This window comes from Schistocerca piceifrons, chromosome 5 (assembly GCF_021461385.2).
Source record: "Schistocerca piceifrons isolate TAMUIC-IGC-003096 chromosome 5, iqSchPice1.1, whole genome shotgun sequence".
Classification (NCBI taxonomy): Eukaryota; Metazoa; Arthropoda; class Insecta; order Orthoptera; family Acrididae; genus Schistocerca; species Schistocerca piceifrons.
In genome coordinates this window covers 80,585,817-80,608,392 of record NC_060142.1, presented here as the reverse complement: position 1 = coordinate 80,608,392, position 22,576 = coordinate 80,585,817, and positions in this window count along the sequence as shown.

The window sequence follows — 22,576 nt, the reverse complement described above, 5'->3', positions numbered from 1 at the left end:
AATAAATTGCGTTTATGTGGAGTAAGCGTGATAAATCAAAATTAATTCCTATCGACTGGCCCAGGCGTAATGCGAAATGCGAGAATAATTCCCCAATACACTCCAGTAAATCGACGCGTTTCCACAAAGTTTTCATGTCACGTGAATTACTTTAAAACCATCACCCAACATTAATTATTCCATACTATACCCTCTACAAGATGCATTTGCCTTGTCTGTCACTTTTGTTCAGCCCTACTGTTCACTCAACGTGAGTTCGGTGATCTTTAACGACTTCATGTAAGGGGCATAGTTCTTGCCATCTTACACCATATGTGCTCGACTGGAGACAGGTATGGTTATCTAGCAGGTCAAGGCAGCATGGGGATACTCCTTACAGTGTGTTGGCTTATAACAGCGGTATGTGGACGAGCGTTATCCTGTTGGAAAACGCCCCCTGGAATGCTGTTCATCAATGGCAGCACCAGACTGACGTACAAATTTGCAGTCAACATGTGTGGGATAACCACGAGAATGCTCCTACTGTCATACGAAATCGCACCCCAAACCACAACTCCAGGTGTAGGTCCAGTGTGTCCATCACGTGGACAGTTTGGCTGAAGACCCTCAACTGACCTAACCAACACACAGCCATCGCTGCCACCGAGGCAGAACCAGCTTCCATCATAAAACACAACAGGCTTCCACTCTGCCCTCCAATAAGCTCTCGCTTGACCCACTGAAGACGCAAATGGCGACGGTTTGGAGTCAGTGGAATGCAAGCTCCAGGGCGTCTGACTCGAAACTGTCCTTGAAGTAACCGAGTTGTGACAGTTGTGTCACTTTAGTGCGAACTGCTGGTCAGATTGCTGCAGCAGATGCAGTGCGGTGCGACAGACAGACAGCATGCCTTCCCTCTCAGAAGTGCCATTTGGCCGCTCGGAGACAGGTGGTCTTGCGACCTTACATTCTCGTGCCCGCCGCTAACAGCAATTACGTACAGTGGCTACATTCCTGACAAGTCTTTCTGCAACATCGCAGAAGGGACATTCAGCTTCAGTTAGTACGGCAAGAAAGGAAGAATTAATTGATTGTTGGTGATAATAACGATCATCCTCCTTTACCTCCTCTGCACTACTGCAGATGACGTGTCACTGAGCACATTTATTCTGTGCATGCAGTACACATGAGACGCCTAGTTGTTTCCACTGCACTGTGTGGAATACGAAGGTTCTGTTATAGTTCATTAACCTGCTGTCTTCAAGTTGATGTCCCCAGCGCAGAAAACAGCACGCAGGTCGTAGGTTCTGTATCTTGAGGCTGAAACTGACTTTTAGCGAGGTTCTGTTCTGAAATGATGTATCACTTCTTTGGGATGCCACTCGCGTATTTTAATACAGCCACACGAGAAAACTACATGATCTTAATACAACACCTTCTGATACAGCCAAGTACATGATCAAACACAATGTTTACGAAAATGTATCTTTACACTACCGGAGTGAATCTTTTAATACTAAATACTGGCAAACACATCCTGCCACAGACAACATGTCTGTACTTCTCGACTGCCTAATCCAGAGTGACGAACAGCCCGAAACACGTCGCGCGCCATACCAGAAAAGGCGTGACCTGAGCGCTTCCGAAGTGCTTCCGAAGTGCTTCCTCTGCAATTTCGCCAGACTTTTGTTTTCGATTTAAATTGTTTTTAATAATTCTAAAATGATTGATTGATAGTCAGCTGTTGAGAGATGCTCGTATTTATATTAAAAACTGAAGTCGTTCCAATGAGTAGTTTAACTAATAATAATAACTATACTTTAACGTTTTGGCAATCACAGAGCAGTAGCACTATGCAGGCGGTCTTTTTCACTGGAATGGTACCCAATCTAAGATCTGTCAAAGGTACCTCACACCACATTTCGTCATCTATATACTTCTTGCATCTCCACTGCTCTGGGAACAGCTTCTTGGAGCCTAATATGATGTCTGATTAAGCCAGAAATATTACATTAGCCCCATTACACGACTTCGTTGAAATTCAGTGAGATGTTGATACTGGCGTCTTTGTGGCCGTAAAGGCATTCTTGACCACCATCAACCCACCACATTCAGTCTCAGTGGTAACTAACTCTGACGACTGTTACAGAGCGTACTTAAAGCAAACCTGATTTCCATCCTCACAGTGACGCTACTAGGGCCATTCTTATACAACTTCTACAAACTCTGAACAGACATCGACCTTCATATGTAGAAAGACGCCTACCAAAATTTACTTATGTTGCAGAACTCCTCATTGGTGTTGTGATGCTTTAATATCAGTGCAGAAATTTTGACCAAAAGATAAGCCATAACGTGAGAATAATGTGTTTTCACAACTCAAGCATGAAGAAAGAGCGTATGTGATGTTTCAATGATTACAATATTGAATCAAATTTACAAGGAATTTGGCACTGTGAGCCCATTGGTCAAATGGCTCTGAGCACTATGGGACTTAACTTCTGAGGTCATCAGTCCGCTAGAACGTTGTTTTTGTTGTTGTGGTCTTCAGTCCTGAGACTGGTTTGATGCAGCTCTCCATGCTACTCTATCCTGTGCAAGCTTCTTCATCTCCCAGTACCTACTGCAACCTACATCCTTCTGAATCTGCTTAGTGTATTCATCTCTTGGTCTCCCCCTACGATTTTTACCCTCCACACTGCCCTCCAATACTAAATTGGTGATCCCATGATGCCTCAGAACATGTACTACCAACCGATCCCTTCTTCTGGTCAAGTTGTGCCACAAACTTCTCTTCTCCCCAATCCTATTCAATACTTCCTCATTAGTTATGTGATCTACCCATCTAATCTTCAGCATTCTTCTGTAGCACCACATTTCGAAAGCTTCTATTCTCTTCTTGTCCAAACTATTTACCGTCCATGTTTCACATCCATACATGGCTACACTCCATACAAATACTTTCAGAAATGACTTCCTGACACTTAAATCTATACTCGATGTTAACAAATTTCTCTTCTTCAGAAACGCTTTCCTTGCCATTGCCAGTCTACGTTTTATATCCTCTCTACTTCGACCATCATCATTAGTTGTTTTGCTCCCCAAATACTAAAACTCCTTTACTACTTTAAGTGTCTCATTTCCTAATCTAATACCGTCAACATCACCCGACTTAATTCGACTACATTCCATTATCCTCGTTTTGCTTTTGTTGATGTTCATCTTATATCCTCCCTTCAAGACACCATCCATTCCGTTCAACTGCTCTTGCAAGTCCTTTGCTCTCTCTGACAGAATTACAATGTCATCGGCAAACCTCAAAGTTTTTATTTCTTCTCCATGGATTTTAATACCTACTCCGAACTTTTCTTTTGTTTCCTTTACTGCTTGCTCAATATACAGATTGAATAACATCGGGGAGAGGCTACAACCCTGTCTTACTCCCTTCCCAACCACTGCTTCCCTTTCATGTCCCTCGACTCTTGTAAGTGCCGTCTGGTTTCTGTACAAATTGTAAATAGCCTTTCGCTCCCTGTATTTTACCCCTGCCACCTTTAGAATTTGAAAGAGAGTATTCCAGTCAACATTGTCAAAAGCTTTCTCTAAGTCTACAAATGCTAGAAACGTAGGTTTGCCTTTCCTTAATCTTTCTTCTAAGATAAGTCGTAAGGTCAGTATTGCTTCACGTGTTCCAGTATTTCTACGAAATCCAAACTGATCTTCCCCGAGGTCGGCTTCTACTAGTTTTTCCATTCGTCTGTAAAGAATTCGTGTTAGTATTTTGGAGCTGTGTCTTATTAAACTGATTGTTCGGTGTTTTTCGCATCTGTCAACACCTGCTTTCTTTGGGATAGGAATTATTATATTCTTCTTTAAGTCTGAGGGTATTTCGCCTGTTTCATACATCTTGCTCACCAGATGGTAGAGTTTTGTCAGGACTGGCTCTCCCAAGGCCGTCAGTAGTTCCAATGGAATGTTGTCTACTCCGGGGGCCTTGTTTCGACTCAGGTCTTTCAGTGCTCTGTCAAACTCTTCACGCAGTATCGTATCTCCCATTTCATCTTCATCTAGAACGTAGAACTACTTAAACCTAAATAACCTAAGGACATCACACACATCCATGCCTGAGGCAGGATTCGAACCTGCGATCGTAGCGGGCGCGTGGTTCCAGACTGAAGCACCCAGAACCGCTCGGCCACTCCGGTCGGCTCCCATTTGTCAGAATGACGCTGCACCGTCTCTGGTCTGGACGCATGTACTGTTGGGAAGGGTGCCGTAAAGCCGTTGTATCATCTACTGACGCAATTTGGCTCACAACTGTTGTAACTGCTGGATACTGGCACTGGGACACAGTAGATGCCCTAGCTGCCCCCACACGTGTTGTAACTGGGACAGGTCTAGGGATCTTGTGTCCCATAGGAATACCTCAACATCGTGACAGTTCATAGACACACTATGTGTGGACGAGAACCACGACAGTGTGGCGTAAATGGTAACACTTGAAGATGTGTGGTGTCCGTGAAGTAGCATTGTGCCGTGAGAGTTCTCTTGATAATTACCAGGTATGATATGAATTCACATGTTATGGCTCCTCAGCGATGACCCCAGTGGTAACACCTCCGTGCGTCTCCAAAACATTGGAAGAACGGGACCTTTTCCCAGGTAGCCGTTGTGCTCGCCGACAGTCGTCACCCTGGGTAACACTGAACACAATGCTAGGCCATTCATCGGCAGTCCGTCCCTCCTGGCCGCGGCATCACACAAACGCAACCGGTTGTGTTGCGGTATTGACGGCAGCCTACCTACTGTAACTGCGCTGTTGACTTGTTAGAAACGTATTCAGCCGGTGTCGTAATTTTGAAATGAGAGTTAGTATGAATAACGCGTAATAAATATTTCGCGTAAAGCGCCGTTGCGACACAGGCAAACAATAAGAAACAATTATTAATAGTATTAGTTGAAAGTCTTGGTTGCAATTTTAGTTTTTTCATTTATCAACTACGCGTTTGATCTTATTTTGGTATCTTCAGGCTGATCTTAATTTGGTATTTCTTAGGACGATCCTTTAGACAGTGTAGCTAAAGGGCATGGTCGAGTACATCAAGCCAACATCGCCTTCGTTAACCTCTGTAAATACTTTCTAGATGGACGTGAGTGACTCCTAGACCTGCATAACGCATTCACGTTCACAGGAACAGACAATAGAATAACATGGGGCTTAAGTAGTTCTTGGAGTAGGTCTTGGAGTCACTCACGTCCATCTAGAAAGTATTTACTGAGGTTAACGAAGGCGATGTTGGCTCAATGTACTCGACGATGCCCTTACCTACACTATCTAAAGGATCGTCCTAAGAAATACCAAATTAAGATCAGCCTGAAGTTGCTTAAATAAGGTCAAACGCGTAGTTGATAAAAACAACTAAAATTGCAACCAAGACTGTTTTCAACTAATACTATCAAACGCTAGTTTGCTGATTAATGCCACAGATGGATTGGAAGAATTTCAACAATTATTAAGTTTCTTCACAGTGCAGAACGGTAATCCCCTAGCCCAGCTGCCGCTAGTCTCCGACCAACTGTACGGGATGACACAGAACGTTACAGGCAGTCCGTCACCTGTTTTCGGACGACAGGGGCAGATTCGAAACAGTTACGACGTGCTCGGTGCACAATAAGGCGATCCTCCCGTGTGGTGGTCACACACCTCCGATCGGAATCTTGATGACGTCTACTCCTGCCACCACCTTCCCATGCTGTCAAACATCGAAACATTCGAAATCCCCACACATATCAATATTCCACAATTCGACCAGCTGGCTGAATGGAAATCCACAATGGGACACGTTTCAACTTCTGTTATGTGCTGATTACGCTGTCTCACACGGGTACGTGTCATCTCCGTGTTCTTCACAGTGATCACTTGACATGTGACGCTGTTCACGCCCTTATATAGCCTACCACGCCTGGTAACAACACTAAACACTGGCGGTCGTTCTACTTCTCTCAGAGAATTAAAAATCTAAACTTTAAACACTCGATGATGGTGGTGTATGTGTGCGAAATTACATTAAATCCGACCATGTTTTCTGAGTGTTTATACATCCACATGCATATTCTGCAAATCACGCTTAAGTGCCTAGCAGAGAGTTAATCGAACCACCTTCACAATAATCGTCTATCTTTCCGCTCTCGACCACTGCGCGAAAAAAAAAAAAAAAAAAACAAAAAAAACGAACACCTAAATCTTTCCATGCGAGTTCTGATTTCCTTTTTTTTATTACGTTGATCGCTTCTCTGTATGTAGATCGGTGTCCACAAAACATTTTCGCATTCGGAGGAGAAAGGTGGTGACTGAAATTTCGTGAGAAGGTCCCGCCGCAACGAAAAACTCCTTTGTTTTACTGGTGTCCATCCCAAATCCTGTATCATGTCAGTGACACACTCTTCCCTATTTCGTGGTAATACAAAACGTGCTGCCCTTCTTTGAACTTTCTCGATGCACTCCGTTAAGCCTATCTGGTAAGCATTCCAGACCACGCAGCGGTACTCCAAAAGAGTAATGTAGGCAGTCTCTTTAGTAGTTGTGTTACATCTTGTAAGTGTTCTGCCAATAAAACGTAGTCTTTGGTTTACCTTATCCACAACATTTTCTATGTGTTCTCTACAATTTAAATTGTTCGTAATTTTAATTCCTAGGTATTCTGTTGAATGTACGGCCTTGAGAGTATATTTCATCGTGTAACCGAGGCTTAACGGATACCTTTTACCACATGTGGATGACCTCGAACTTTTCGTTATTTAGGGTCAACTGCCAGTTTTTATATCACAGAGATATCTTTTCTAAGACATTTTGTAATTTGTTTTGATCTTCTGATTACTAGGCGATAAAAGAAGTGATCTGCAAACAACCTAACACTGCTGCTCAGATTGTATCCTAAACCGTTTATATAGATAAGGAACAGCAGAGGGCCGTTAACACTACCCTGGGGAACGCCAGAAACCAATTCTGTTTTACTCTGACTTTTCGTCAGTTACTACTACCTCTCCGACACGGTTTCCCGGGCACCTTGCCTTTGATTTTATGCGACGATGCCTCCATGGCTGACAATGTTTTACATTTTATCCGTGCTAGTCCTTTTTATGGATCCATTTAGGGGGGTCCTGCACTTTTCCGTTTCTGTGTCTTTTGTCCTCGCGTCTCTCCATATTTGTTGCTGTTTTGGTGTATCATCGGATGGTTGACTCTTTCCCTTTTTTGTTGTCGTGGTCAGTCAACCAGTCTCCGGCCATCTTCTTTTCTTCTATTTCTTTCTGTCTGGTGTTCGTCTGTACTCTTCTTTTCTGTAGTGTTCGTTGCCTAATTTGTGTTCTTTAGCACCTGGGGGGGGGGGGGGGGCAGTCTACTTCCCCTTGGGGTTTTATCTGCTCTGCAACTTTGTCTCGCTTGTTTTTGGAATGGGGGACTGATGACCTTAGCTGTTTAGTCCCCCTTAAACATCCCAACAACCACCACCATCTCTGACACGAAATCACCAATCCAGTCACGTAACTGGGACGATATTCCATAAGCACGCAATTTCTCTACAAGCCGCTTATATGCTACAGTGTCAAAAGCCTTTTGGAAATCTAGAAATACGGAATCAATTTGAAACCCTTTGTCAATAGCACTCAACACTGTGCGTGTAAAGAGCTAGTTGTGTTTCGCAAGAGCAATGCTTTCTCAATCCGTGTTGACTGCCAATAGACCGTCCTCTTCGAGGTAATTAGTAATATTCAAACAATATCTGTTCCAGAATACTACTTCATATCGACGTTAATGATATAGACCTGTAATTTCACTTTCTTTTGTCAGGAAGTGTACATATGAGGAAAGTCGCATTGAAGCGACTGGCTGTTACTAAAGAAAACGTTACAGGTTTCTAAACGTCCACTTTCTGTTTCAGGGGTGAGCCATTTAAAATTTTGTTACAAGGCTGATATTGTATCTTATTATCTTGACTCTAAACCATCATGAATCAAAAAAGGATACTCGAAGCAGCGATATAAATGAGACGTACAGCGACACCACATATTACATTAAAGACATTTGTAAAACTTCGACGTATTTTAATTAATTGAAAACTTCTCAGTAAGACAAGAGTTCCTGATGATTAAAAGCACTTAACAGTATGGATCCTAGCAAGGTAAGTGAATAACACGATTAACAGTAATAGGTATCAGGTATAATTGTGCAGTATCGAGGAAAATTTGTCCGGAGCTACTGAGTTTTGTGTCCCGCCTGGGAGGCAGCACGTGGGTAAGAAACAGGAAAAGGTACTAATCTTTCGGTACTGCAGACACAGTTAAGGCACCTTTACTAGCGGATAACATACGCAAACATATTACATAACTTGCAAGGTGGTGCGAAGTTGAGGCGAAGTGTCCTGGCTCGATGCGCCTGATCAAACGGGCAGAAGCAGTCGTGGAGCTCGTAGACCTCGACAGCACCAGCTAGATGGTGCTGTCGTCGGTGACTCTCGTAGTGCCAACTTAGTAGAGGGGACCTACGTTGTGGCATTGTAGCTATCGATACCACATCCCTCCCCCCTGAAATGACGGACCGTCGTTGAATATGGTTTCCGACGGCTGGTGGAGGGACCCAGGGCCGGCGCAGCTGAGGGGGGCGAGGAAAACGCCCCGTGGAAAACCTGCCCAGGCCGCGCGGCGCCACTGGGTATGCTCGGATGAGGAGGCGCAGCAACGACCTCCATGGGCGACGACAGCGGCGTCGGCGGCCTCGGCGTCCATCGGTTGCGGCAGCGGCGGCGAGAGGCGCCCGTCCGGTGCAGGTGACCGGACCGACAGCGGCGACGACTGTAGGCGCGCCCGCGGTGGAGGTGCCGTCGGCGAAGTGGTGGGCCGTGGTGGCGGAAGCCGCGAAGCCTCCAATTCTGCCGGAAAACCAGCGGCAGAAAAACGAGGACGGCACAAACGAATCTGATTCGGGTGTCGCTTGACTGTGCCGGAGGGACCAGAAATGACAAATAAGGCGCGGCCAAGATGGCGAAGAATGCGCCCCTGCTCCCAGCGCTGCCTGCCAAAGAAAACGCGATAGAACACAAAATCACGCGGCGCCAAGCCAGAACGAGGCGACGCAGCGGGAGCGTGCAGCGGCGGGTGCAAGAGCTGCAGGAGCGACCGATGGGCGCGGCCGCGTATTAATTCCGCTGGGGAATGAGTGGCGCACAGCTCAGAGCGATAGGGAGCAAGGAAAGTCCAGAGCGCGTGCTCGCGAGAGTGCGTGGCGCGCAACTTGCTCATCTGTGACTTAAACGTACGCACAAAGCGTTCAGCCTCGCCGTTCGACTGGGGGTGGAATGAGGCTGAAGTCAGATGGCGAGTGCCATTACAGCACAGAATGTATCAAACTGAGGACACGAATTGGGGGCCATTGTCGGAGACAGTAACTTCAGGAATGCCCTCAATGCAAAATTTAGATGTCGAAGCCCGAAGTGCTGGCAGAGGTAGTAGGACATAGGTACAACAAAAGGAAAGTTGCTGTACGCATCAATATCTACCAGCGGGTGTCCCAGAAAGCGCCCGCAAAATCAATATGAACGTGCTACCAAGGCGCAGTAGGAGTTGCCCACGCAAAGAAGCGCTGGTGGAGAGCAGGTTAATGCTCCGCGCAAGATCGACAGTTAGCAAGCAAATTATCAATTTGTTTATCAGTGCCGACCCAAGTGCAGTGACGACGCGCTAATTGCTTCGTCCGCACTATACCCCAATGACCAGCGTGCAGTAAACGGAGGATTTCCGACTGTAACGAACGACGTGCAACCACACGAGACAGTGGACCGCGAATCTGCGAAGCAGATGGAGGCCATTGAGCACGAATATACTGCAAAAGAATCTGCAAAGAAGCATCGGCGGCTGTCGACGCAGCAATGCGACGAAAATCCACTGGAAAACCATCAGCTAAGTCCTTATCTTGCGAATCAATAAACGTGCATGACAATTCGGAAGAATCTAACACTTCGTCAGGACCGATAGGCAGACGAAACAAAGCATCAACATTGCCATGTTGGGTCTTAGGCCGAAACAAAGTTTCGTAATTGTAGGTGGACAAAAACAAAGACCAATGTTGCAATTTTTGTGCAGTACGGGCCGGACCTGGCTTTGACGGATGGAACAACTATGTGAAAGGCTTATGGTCGGTGACCAAATAGAACTTGCGACCGTACAAAAAAATCATGAAACTTAATTAAAATGGTTCAAATGGCTCTGAGCACTATGGGACTCAACTGCTGAGGTCATTAGTCCCCTAGAACTTAGAACTAGTTAAACTTAACTAACCTAAGGACATCACAAACATCCATGCCCGAGGCAGGATTCGAACCTGCGACCGTAGCGGTCTTGCGGTTCCAGACTGCAGCGCCTTTAACCGCACGGCCACTTCGGCCGGCAAACTTAATTACTCCATATTCAATAGGTAAAGCTTCTTTCTCGATTTGAAGATAGTTTTGCTGGCCAGAATTGAGCAACGTAGACGCAAAAGCGATCGGACGATCGACAGAATTAATGCGGTGTGAGAGAACCGCGCCGATGCCGTGAAAAGACGCATCAACAGCCAAAACAACTGGTTTGGAGGGATCGAAAGGAATCAAACAGTGATCACTCAACACAGCAGATTTGAGCTTGTGGAAAGCAGCGTCACATTCCGAAGACCAGACAAAGGGAACGTTCTTACGCCGAAGGCGATGCAAAGGCGCTGCAATCTGCGCTGCATTTGGTATAACCAGAATATAATATGTAATTGTGCCCAACACAGACTGTAGTTCTGTCGAGTTCCTGGCTGCTGGCAAGTCTCTAATCGCACTAGGATGTGACGGTGAGGGGTGGATACCCTGTCCTAAATACTGAATCTCAGTTTGAAAAAATCTGCACTTGTCCCTGTTACACTTTAGTCCTACCTGCAAAAGTACAGTAAACATGGCACGCAAATTCTGCCAATGTTCGTCAGGCCTGCGACCTGATACAACTACACTCCTGGAAATGGAAAAAAGAACACATTGACACCGGTGTGTCAGACCCACCATACTTGCTCTGGACACTGCGAGAGGGCTGTACAAGCAATGATCACACGCACGGCACAGCGGACACACCAGGAACCGCGGTGTTGGCCGTCGAATGGCGCTAGCTGCGCAGCATTTGTGCACCGCCGCCGTCAGTGTCAGCCAGTTTGCCGTGGCATACGGAGCTCCATCGCAGTCTTTAACACTGGTAGCATGCCACGACAGCGTGGACGTGAACCGTATGTGCAGTTGACGGACTTTGAGCGAGGGCGTGTAGTGGGCATGTGGGGGGCCGGGTGGACGTACCGCCGAATTGCTCAACACGTGGGGCGTGAGGTCTCCACAGTACATCGATGTTGTCGCCAGTGGTCAGAGGAAGGTGCACGTGCCCGTCGACCTGGGACCGGACAGCAGCGACGCACGGATGCACGCCAAGACCGTAGGATCCTACGCAGTGCCGTAGGGGACCGCACCGCCACTTCCCAGCAAATTAGGGACACAGTTGCTCCTGGGGTATCGGCGAGGACCATTCGCAACCGTCTCCATGAAGCTGGGCTACGGTCCCGCACACAGTTAGGCCGTCTTCCGCTCACGCCCCAACATCGTGCAGCCCGCCTCCAGTGGTGTCGCGACAGGCGTGAATGGAGGGACGAATGGAGACGTGTCGTCTTCAGCGATGAGAGTCGCTTCTGCCTTGGTGCCAATGATGGTCGTATGCGTGTTTGGCGCCGTGCAGGTGAGCGCCACAATCAGGACTGCATACGACCGAGGCACACAGGGCCAACACCCGGCATCATGGTGTGGGGAGCGATCTCCTACACTGGCCGTACACCACTGGTGATCGTCGAGGGGACACTGAATAGTGCACGGTACATCCAAACCGTCATCGAACCCATCGTTCTACCATTCCTAGACCGGCAAGGGAACTTGCTGTTCCAACAGGACAATGCACGTCCGCATGTATCCCGTGCCACCCAACGTCCTCTAGAAGGTGTAAGTCAACTACCCTGGCCAGCAAGATCTCCGGATCTGTCCTCCATTGAGCATGTTTGGGACTGGATGAAGCGTCGTCTCACGCGGTCTGCACGTCCAGCACGAACGCTGGTCCAACAGAGGTGCCAGGTGGAAATGGCATGGCAAGCCGTTCCACAGGACTACATCCAGCATCTCTACGATCGTCTCCATGGGAGAATAGCAGCCTGCATTGCTGCGAAAGGTGGATATACACTGTACTAGTGCCGACATTGTGCATGCTCTGTTGCCTGTGTCTATGTGCCTCTGGTTCTGTCAGTGTGATCATGTGATGTATCTGACCCCAGGAATGTGTCAATAAAGTTTCCCCTTCCTGGGACAATGAATTCACGGTGTTCTTATTTCAATTTCCAGGAGTGTATATCGTCCAGATAATTGGCACAACCAGGGACAGTGGCACAACTGCTGCAAATAAAACTTAAAAATAGCAGGAGCCGAAGCACAACCGAACGGAAGGCGGCGAAACTTTGACAGGCCCAGGAGGGTTTTGAACACAAAATCGCGCTGCGACTGTTCGTCGAGCGGAACCTGAAAGTAGGCATCCCGCAAGTCAATCGTGGAAAAGAATACCGAGACGACCCTTTGGATTCTTCACACACACTGTCTGTAGGCGAAGCCCGTGGCGAAGCAGAAACAGGTTCAATGACACCGCTGTCTTGCAAATGCGTAAGTTCAGCAGCTACGGCGTCGCGCAGTGCTTTCAGTGCTGGGCGTGCGCGCCGGAAAATAGGCATGGCATTGTGTTTAACTACAAAATGCGCTGCAAAGTCTGTGGCACAACCAAGGCCATCAGAAAAGAGTTCAGCAAAATCATCGCATAGTGCGGCAACACTGCATGGTCACTAGAGTTGATGCAAAGTACATTGTCCTGAATTGCGAGGCCAAAGAGTTCAAATGCGTCCATGGCAAAAATGTTCGTAGCATCACCAGAATGGAGCACATGGAAAGACACTGTAGCGTCGTTCCACCATACGTGGCTTGTAAACAACACACGCCGAGCACTGATATCTCTTGTCTAGTAAATGCAGTCAGTGTGGAATGCTAACGACGAAGCGGGGGCGAACCAAAGCATCTCATACGTAGATTTTTTTTCAGTATAGAAAATGACGCACCACTGTCCAGTTGCATGCAAACAGAACGTCCACAAATATTCGAAGTCACAAAATGTTTCTGCGCATCGCGCGGAATGCGAGAGGAAGTGTCTGGTAAAACTTGATTCACACGACGAGCTGTAGTCGCACGTGAAGCAGAGGGCTTTGAATAAATGGCACTAACGTCCATAGGCTGATGTTAATCATGATCACGGCGGCTTCCGTAGCGGTGACGCCCACGCGAGTCACGCGAACGGGAGACAAGTTCGGAATTAGAGTTTCTCTTACTGCACACAGCTTGCACATGACCTTTCTTATTACAAAAATAACACTGTGCTTGACGGGATGGGCAACTGTCCCGTGGGTGGCCACGACAGCAGTTCGAACATGATTTCAGTTTCAAGGCAAAAGGGCGGGGTGTTCTCCCGCCGAAATATCGGCGGTCGCTGAAAGTGTTACCTGGCTGAATTCCCGGAAGTTATTTGAAAGTTGTATACGCCAGGACAAACTCAGGTCTCACATTGTTTACCTCTACGGGGAGGAAATGTACCGGTGTTTACGTAAGTTGGATAAACTTCGTAGCTGTCGAGCTAGACTGCAATGTGCTTTGTCGTTTTTATTGAGATGTCGTGATGAAAATCATGTCCCAACATTTGCTAAGGTTGTGCACCATATTAATTCTCCTGCCGCCAATCGTATCAAGCAACGTGCTGGCTTGGCTCTTGTTCGCGAAACGATTCGTTTTACTCGTCGACGTTTGGATTCTGTTTCCAAAGAATTGTATCGTTTTCATTTAATGGTTGCATCTGAAGTGTCTGATTTCACTTAGGATTGGTTGGACGGTGCCTCATGGACCCAAGCTGACTGGGAGTACAACTCCGTTACTGCCCGACATTTGGCAAAGTTTGAACGTTTTCATCGCGCGGAGTCGGACGTTATATCTCGACGTTCTGTGATAAATCTCACAGAGAAATCTTTTGACGACGCAACCTTATCCGTGCTAGGGAAGGGTTTAAATTTTTTTGCACCCACTACGAAGAATTTGCCGGTAGTTGATTTTATTAGTTCAATTGAACAGGCAGTTTGCAAACTACCTCCTGACGCTGCAGAGGAAGTTAGGAGGGAGGCATGCCGTGTTTTGACTAGGGGTCGTCCACCCAAGAGTAATGTAACATCAGCAGAGAGGGCTGCTTTACGCTCTCTCAAAGTTGATCCCAGTATTGTTATTTTACCTGCTGAGAAGGGCAATGCCACCGTTGTTTTAAATAAACATGATTATGTACAAAAGATGCAACGTTTACTGTCTGATTCAGCGTATCGCAGAATCGATGCTGACCCCACGAAAAGAGTTGAGAGAAAGACGAACAGCCTCCTGAAGAAAAGTGGTTTGTCGCAGGACACAATCAAGAGGCTTAACACCTATAGTGCCGTTCCTCCTAGGTTATTGGCCTTCCAAAGGTTCATAAGGAAGGGGTTCTTTCCGTCCTATAGTGAGTAACATCGGCGCTCCGACATATAGTGTATCCAAGCATCTTGCTTCTCTGTTGAGTCCACAAGTAGGACGGTGTGAACATCATATCAGGAACTCAGCTGATTTTTTACGTCGTTTGGAGGGACTGAGGCTGAATGACTGATATTTTAGTGAGTTTCGATGTGGTCTCTCTCTTCACTCGTGTTCCTCTGTCTGATTCGTTGCGGTTAATTGAAGCCAGGTTTGCTACTGATTTATCTAATCTCTTTAGGCATGTGTTGACATCCACTTACTTTTTATTTAATGACCAGTATTACGAGCAAACAGATGGAGTTGCGATGGGTAGTCCGTTGTCTCCTGTGATCGCAAATTTGTTTATGGAAGACTTCGAGAAACGTTCAATGGAGTCGGCGCCTTTGAAACCCGCCTGTTTCTTTAGATACGTTGACGATACCTTCGTTGTTTGGCCTCATGGTAGGGAGAATTTGAATGTATTTGTAGAACATCTGAACTCGATCCACCCGAACATTCGTTTTACGATGGAGGTGGAAGAGGATGGTTGCCTTCCCTTTCTCGACGTGTTGGTTAGGAGGAAGGATGATGGATCATTGGGACATGCAGTCTACAGGAAACGTACTCACACCGACTTGTACTTACAAGCTAATAGTTGTCACCATTCGGCTCACCGTGAAGGGGTGCTTCCTACCATGGTACACAGCGCACATGTCGTTTCTGACGCTGGGACTTTGCCAGCTGAGCTGTCCCATCTTGAAGTTACATTTCGTCAAAATGGTTATAGTGATAGACAGATTGAACGTGCGTTGCGCTATCGACCAACTGTACATCGGGTGATTGATGATAATTCTGAGTCAACACCTAAGTCTACTGCCTTTTTGCCTTGCGTAGGAAACACGTCCAACAACATCGGTCGTATTTTACGGAAATACGATGTGAAATGTGTTTTCCGACCTCCATCTAAAATTTTTGAGTTCCGTTAAGGATGATCTTGGACTGCGTAAGGCGGGTGTATATCGTATTCCTTGTAGCTACGGCATGGCATATATTGGTCAAACTATCAGGACCGTGGAGGACAGATGTACTGAGCATAAACGACACACACGATTACAGCAGCCAAGTAGATCTGCTATAGCCGAACATTGCTTGGATACTGGTCACACCATGTAATATAATAACATCGAGATATTGGAATGCACGTCCAGCTATTGGGACAGTGTCATTAGGGAGGCAGTTGAGATTAAATTAGCGAGCAACCTCGTTAACAGGGATGGAGGTTTCTGTTTAAACTCTCTCCCTTGTCAAAAAACAGAGGAACAGAGTCAATGTTACCTCATCTGCGAATTCATAGTCTCACTATCGATAGCTCTGACTTTGGTCATCTTTGGTGGCACTAGTGTTCAGTGTGTGTGTGTGTGTGTGTGTGTGTTATCTTTCCTGCTTCTGTCGGAGAACCGAGGTATTAAATTTGCATGTACACCGCCTGTCCGTTGCAGTTTGCCTTGAAAATGGCGGGGTGTTCTCCCGCCGAAATATCGGCGGTCGCTGAAAGTGTTACCTGGCTGAATTCCCGGAAGTTATTTGAAAGTTGTATACGCCAGGAGAAACTCAGGTCTCACTTTCGTACCTTGTGTACGCGATACTACCGCCATCTGTGTATGAGAATATCGCTATCCCGTGACTTTTGCCGCTTCAGTGTAATGGGCTGGTGTTGCTGATGAACCACGACCTACCCGCCGCCGTGGAAAGTGTTCAGTTAGGAACTGCAACAGCGTAATGAGGAGGCGCTGCGTCTTGCTGCAACCATATGCGTTAGGTGAGTCCCCTTTCCTCAAGCTGAGGCTTTATCCATGTCTTTAGCACGTGTGATTAATTTACGCCATTCACAGTCCCTTCGAGAAGGTGCGGTCGAAGCAGATGTTGTGACGCCATCGCTGCCCATTATCGTTACCTGTGTCCGCGCCCGGTAGCTGAGTGGTCAGCGCGACAGAATGTCAATCCTAAGGGCCCGGGTTCATTTCCCGGCTGGGTCGGAGATTTTCTCCGCTCAGGGACTGGGTGTTGTGTTGTCCTCATCCGCATCATTTCATCCCCATCGACGCGCAAGTAGCCGAAGTGACGTCTGATCGAAAGACCTGCACTCGGCGAACGGTCTACCCGACGGGAGGCCCTAGTCACACGACATTCACGTTTTTTTTATCATTACCTGTGATGACATCAAAAATGGTTCAAATGGCTCTGAGTATTATGGGATTTAACAGCTGAGGTCATCAGTCCCCTAGACTCGGAACTACTTAAACCTAAGTAACCTAAGGACATCACACACATCCATGCCCGAGGCAGGATTCGAAACTGCGACCGTAGCGGCCGCGCGGTTCCAGACTGAAGCGCCTAGAACAGCTCGGTCACACTGGCCGGCAACATAGCTAACAACCTGCACAGTAACATTTGATACTAAACAGGGGTTACAGGAGTACAGGAACTTCTCCCCTGTCCCCTCTCCCGCCCTTTAGTTCCAGGAAAAAACAGAAGCCGTACTGAATATCATAGAAAGAATGCTAAGGGAACCCAATTCCCTCACGACTGAGGCAGCTTACATAATCGTCGTCCGTCGCTCCTCATCAGTGCTGGACAATCTGCAAGTCTTACCAGGTAGAAGTAGTGAAAGAGAGAGTGCCGTCGTAAGCAGCGGGAGTAAAGGGTCGCTATGTGTAAGGTGCGTGAGGCGCACTGTGAATAAGAAAATGCTATCTGACATCGAAGTCAACGCAGAAGATTGGGTCGCCACCAACTCTAGCCACACGACAAATAAGAGGTTGGGCTGAGTCGGAAAATTACTTGATTTATTCTTAAGAAATATTCATAGAAGAACATTCATTATAAAGTCACTCATAAAGAATGGGATGTACGAGGGCAGTTCAATAAGTAATGCAACACATTTTTTTTCTCAAACAGGGGTTGTTTTATTCAGCATTGAAATACACCAGGTTATTCCCCAATCTTTTAGCTACACAACACTATTTTGCAACGTAATCTCCATTCAATGCTACGGCCTTACGCCACCTTGAAATCAGGGCCTGTATGCCTGCACGGTACCATTCCACTGGTCGATGTCGGAGCCAATGTCGTACTGCATCAATAACTTCTTCATCATCCGCGTAGTGCCTCCCACGGATTGCGTCCTTCATTGGGCCAAACATATGGAAATCCGACGGTGCGAGATCGGGGCTGTAGGGTGCATGAGGAAGAACAGTCCACTGAAGTTTTGTGAGCTCCTCTCGGGTGCGAAGACTTGTGTGAGGTCTTGCGTTGTCATGAAGAAGGAGAAGTTCGTTCAGATTTTTGTGCCTACGAACACGCTGAAGTCGTTTCTTCAATTTCTGAAGAGTAGCACAATACACTTCAGAGTTGATCGTTTGACCATGGGGAAGGACATCGAACAGAATAACCCCTTCAGCGTCCCAGAAGACTGTAACCATGACTTTACCAGCTGAGAGTATGGCTTTAAACTTTTTCTTGGTAGGGGAGTGGGTGTGGCGCCACTCCATTGATTGCCGTTTTGTTTCAGGTTCGAAGTGATGAACCCATGTTTCATCGCCTGTAACAATCTTTGACAAGCCACATGACGAGCAAGCAATTCTGCACAGATGGTTCTCCTTTGCTCTTTACGGTGTTCGGTTAGACAACGAGGGACCCAGCGGGAACAAACCTTTGAATATCCCAACTGGTGAACAATTGTGACAGCACTACCAACAGAGATGTCAAGTTGAGCACTGAGTTGTTTGATGGTGATCCGTCGATCATCTCGAACGAGTGTGTTCGCACGCTCCGCCATTGCAGGAGTCACAGCTGTGCACGGCCGGCCCGCACGCGGGAGATCAGACAGTCTTGCTTGACCTTGCGGCGATGATGACACACGCTTTGCCCAACGACTCACCGTGCTTTTGTCCACTGCCAGATCACCGTAGACATTCTGCAAGCGCCTATCAATATCTGAGATGCCCTGGTTTTCCGCCAAAAGAAACTCGATTACTGCCCGTTGTTTGCAACGCACATCCGTTACAGACGCCATTTTAACAGCTCCGTACAGCGCTGCCACCTGTCGGAAGTCAATGAAACTATACGAGACGAAGCGGGAATGTTTGAAAATATTCCACAAGAAATTTCCGGTTTTTTCAACCAAAATTGCCCGAGAAAAAAAATGTTTTGCATTAGTTATTGAACTGCCCTCGTAATTATTAATATGATTCCGGCATTGTTCACGTGAATCAAATATTAGAATAAAGCAAAGAGTGTGTGGGTACTTTGCATAAGAGCACTTTGTAGCAACATTCCGGAAAACGAGATCTATTCTAAAGCATTTGTTTAAAATAAAAAGGGAACACTAATTATTGGACCTGTGCGCATGGAAACGCCGTGTATGGGCTAACAAGGAAAACTACAAGGTAAATGGCGTAGGTAACGGAGACGTAACATCGGTACACTGGATGAGATTGGAGGTAAAATTATTTATTCCTTAAAACATTGATGTAGGGCATCTACATAACTGCTGTTGCCTGGTAACTAAGTACAATTGCTTGGGAAAGGCAATACGATTCACAAGAGACTCGCGTGCCCACGTGGTTCGCGGAGACATAATTTCTACGTACCGTGGCCAACTTTTAGTAACATTAAATCACGCAGCCGCGAAGACTTAATATTTTACATAAGACACATTTGAATAGACAACGGGTAATGGCAGAGGGCCAACTAACCCACGTGGATGGTTTCCAACAAACATCTACTAATGAAACAAAGAAGATTCACGAAGAAGCAAAAATTACCAAGGTTCGTAAAATAATAGAATGTACACACACGCAGTCGCAGGCACACAAACCTTCACACTGAACCGAGGGCACACTTCCTACGTGAGCTCGCTTCAACATATGAATTACTTTGTGCTACGTTCTTCTTACGCATTAGGAATCAAACTGAAAGTCTGCAAGAGCGTTGCATTCCTTGCTGCGGCCCAGTAAAACGAGACGAGACGCAAGACCAAAAGCTAAGAGCTCCCCTCTCGCTATGAGACAACGCGTCACTCGGTTAAATCAACTCACCCTTCTTCCAAGAGACCTCGGCAGCAGACCCTTGGCGAGCAGGAACCAGACTGCTTGTCTCACACCCTCCAACGTCTCCCACGCGACCCCGTGGCCAGGAAAACCCAGAGATGAGGCTTCCGCCACCAACCTAATACCGGTAACTTTCGCACAAGGGGAGCAAACCTCTTTGCTTACCTGAAAACTGCAAGGGTTGGCCATTCTGTAAGACTACCGCTGATTCTCTGCAACAGACTAAACCACCATGTAGCAAAATGAAACATACCCACATTTATTCGCTCACGCATGTTAGAGAGTTCTGTATCACCGGAAAGCAAATAAAATGATAATGAAAGGGGACTACAGGACGCTTTAAACGCCTCGAAAAAATTTTCCACACAGGCGACTTATCATATGGCGTCCCCTACCTGTCGCCCCCACCCCCTCCCCACCCCCACCCCCACCCCTGTCCCTCATACTCTTTCGCGTGAGTTAGTTTTTGCTACTAATTGTAGTACACACTGCAATATAAATCTTGCATTTGGGGTGCCCCTCTCAGCTTGGTGCCCCAAGCAGCCGCTACTGTTAGGTTGGTGCGTAAGTTCGTAGCGTTTTTGTTTTGAATGGTGGCATTCCGGTTGCTAAGGGTTTCTTCATCGATTGTCATTTTTCACTTGTAGTTCACTGTTGCTACTAGAATTTACGTACTATCTTGTTGTCATTAGGAGATAGTGTGTGGAGCTGCGGGCGCTAGAAAATGGAGCGCCAAGTTGAGAAATCACAACGTTTCCCGCATATTCTTCTGTTTGCGTTCAGTAGAGGGGTGACAGCAGCGCAAGCGGCCAGGAACACTTGCGCCGTGTATGGGCATAATGCCTTTGGACAGAGCAGGACAAGAGAATAGTTTTCCCGTTTCAAGGAGGATCGTTTTCACACTAGTGACTCTCCACGTTTAGGAAGACCTTCACGGTTTGACGAAGACCGTTTAAACGCATTAATCCACAGTAATCCACTTCAGTGTACTCGAGAACTAGCAAATGTGATGAACTGTGGTCATTCTGCCATCTTGGGACATTTGCATGCAATGGGGAATGTTCAAAAATCGGGGTGTACTGCATGTTCTAAATCAAAACCACAAATATCAGCGAGTAGCGATATGTGCATATCTGCTTTCTATTCATCAACTGGCTCTTGAACAATACCGGCCACTCCTATCATGTATCGTTACTGGTGACTAAATGGCGCTTTTGTGCTGAAAAAAGCAAAAGAAAGGGATTACTGAGCCCAAACAAAGCACCAACTGTTCGTCGAAAGACGTGCGTGCATCCGCAAAAGATAATGTTATGCATTTCGTGGAACAGAGACGGTGTGGTGTACTACGAATTGCTTCCCCGGCGTGTAACAATCACTGCTGACATTTGTTGTCAACAACTGAGACGTCTTGGAGGCGCAGTCCAAGAACAACGACCAGGAAAAGTGCGTAAAGTGGTGCTACTCTACTGTAGTGCCGGCCCGCATTCTGCTACATTGACAATAAATATTATACAGGAACTGGGTTGAGAAGTGATCCCGCACCCACCTTATTCACCTGATCTTGCGCCCTCAGATTTTCACCTTTTGTGCACTCTATCGAATAACCTTCAAGGAACTTCCTTTTCGGAAGAAAATGCGCTCAGCACATGGCTCGATGGGGTTCTTCATTTCAAAACCACGTGATTTCTACAGTCATGAAATCGAAAAGTTACCATAGCATGGGCAGACTGTTGTAAATAGTGCGGGAGAATATATTTTTGATGTCTAAAGGCTGTGTTATTTGCATCTTTGTGTTTACTAAACTTGTGACAAACGCTACGAACTTATGCACAAACCCAACAATTGTGATACGTTCTGTATAGAAATCTTACAGATCTGGTGAGTGTGTGCCCAAACGTCAGCTTTTGTCGCTTGTGCCTTAAACCGCCCATGGAAGGAGCTACGGAAGATCGAAAGAAGAATGGTGTGTTAGAAAGACCTACGTTTATACAATTTAGCTACTAAGGAGAAGACCTGGGTTCGAATCCCGGTCTTGCACAAAATGTCCCCCCTGATTTACACCAATGCCCAATCGCAGCCGACGTCTGCAATTCATTTGTGTCTGGATCAAAAATGGGGTCTTTTCTTTCGGACACGTGTGAAAGCCAGACACAACATACATTTATAGCATCTGCTGATTTAGAGAAAGCTTTCGACAATGTTGACAAGGATATACTTTTGAAGTTCTGAAGGTAGCGCAGGTATAATATACTGAGTGAAAGGTTGTCTACAAATGGTTCAAATGGCTCTGAGCACTATGGGATTCAACTGCTGAGGTCATTAGTCCCCTAGAACTTAGAACTAGTTAAACCTAACTAACCTAAGGACATCACAAACATCCATGCCCGAGGCAGGATTCGAACCTGCGACCGTAGCGGTCTTGCGGTTCCAGACTGCAGCGCCTTTAACCGCACGGCCACTTCGGCCGGCTGGCTGTCTACAAGTTGTGCAGAAAGCCTGCTGCAGCTGTGGGACTTGAAGGACGCGAAAGAGAAGCCGTGGTTGAGATGGGAGTAAGACAGGGTTGTAGTTTCTCTCTGATGTTATTTTGAGCAAGCAGTAGAGGAAACAACGCAGAAATTTGGAAAGGGAACTGAAGTAAGTTACAGTAAGCTGATCCATATGGAGGCAGGTTGCAGTAATTATGCAGAGATGGATAGGCTCGCACAGGATAGACTAGTATGGAGAGCTGCATCTAACCATCTTCGGACTGAAGACCATAGTAACAACAGTCCAATATGGCGTCCGATTGAGACAGAGGGGGCGATCGAGACAGTACTTCGTGGG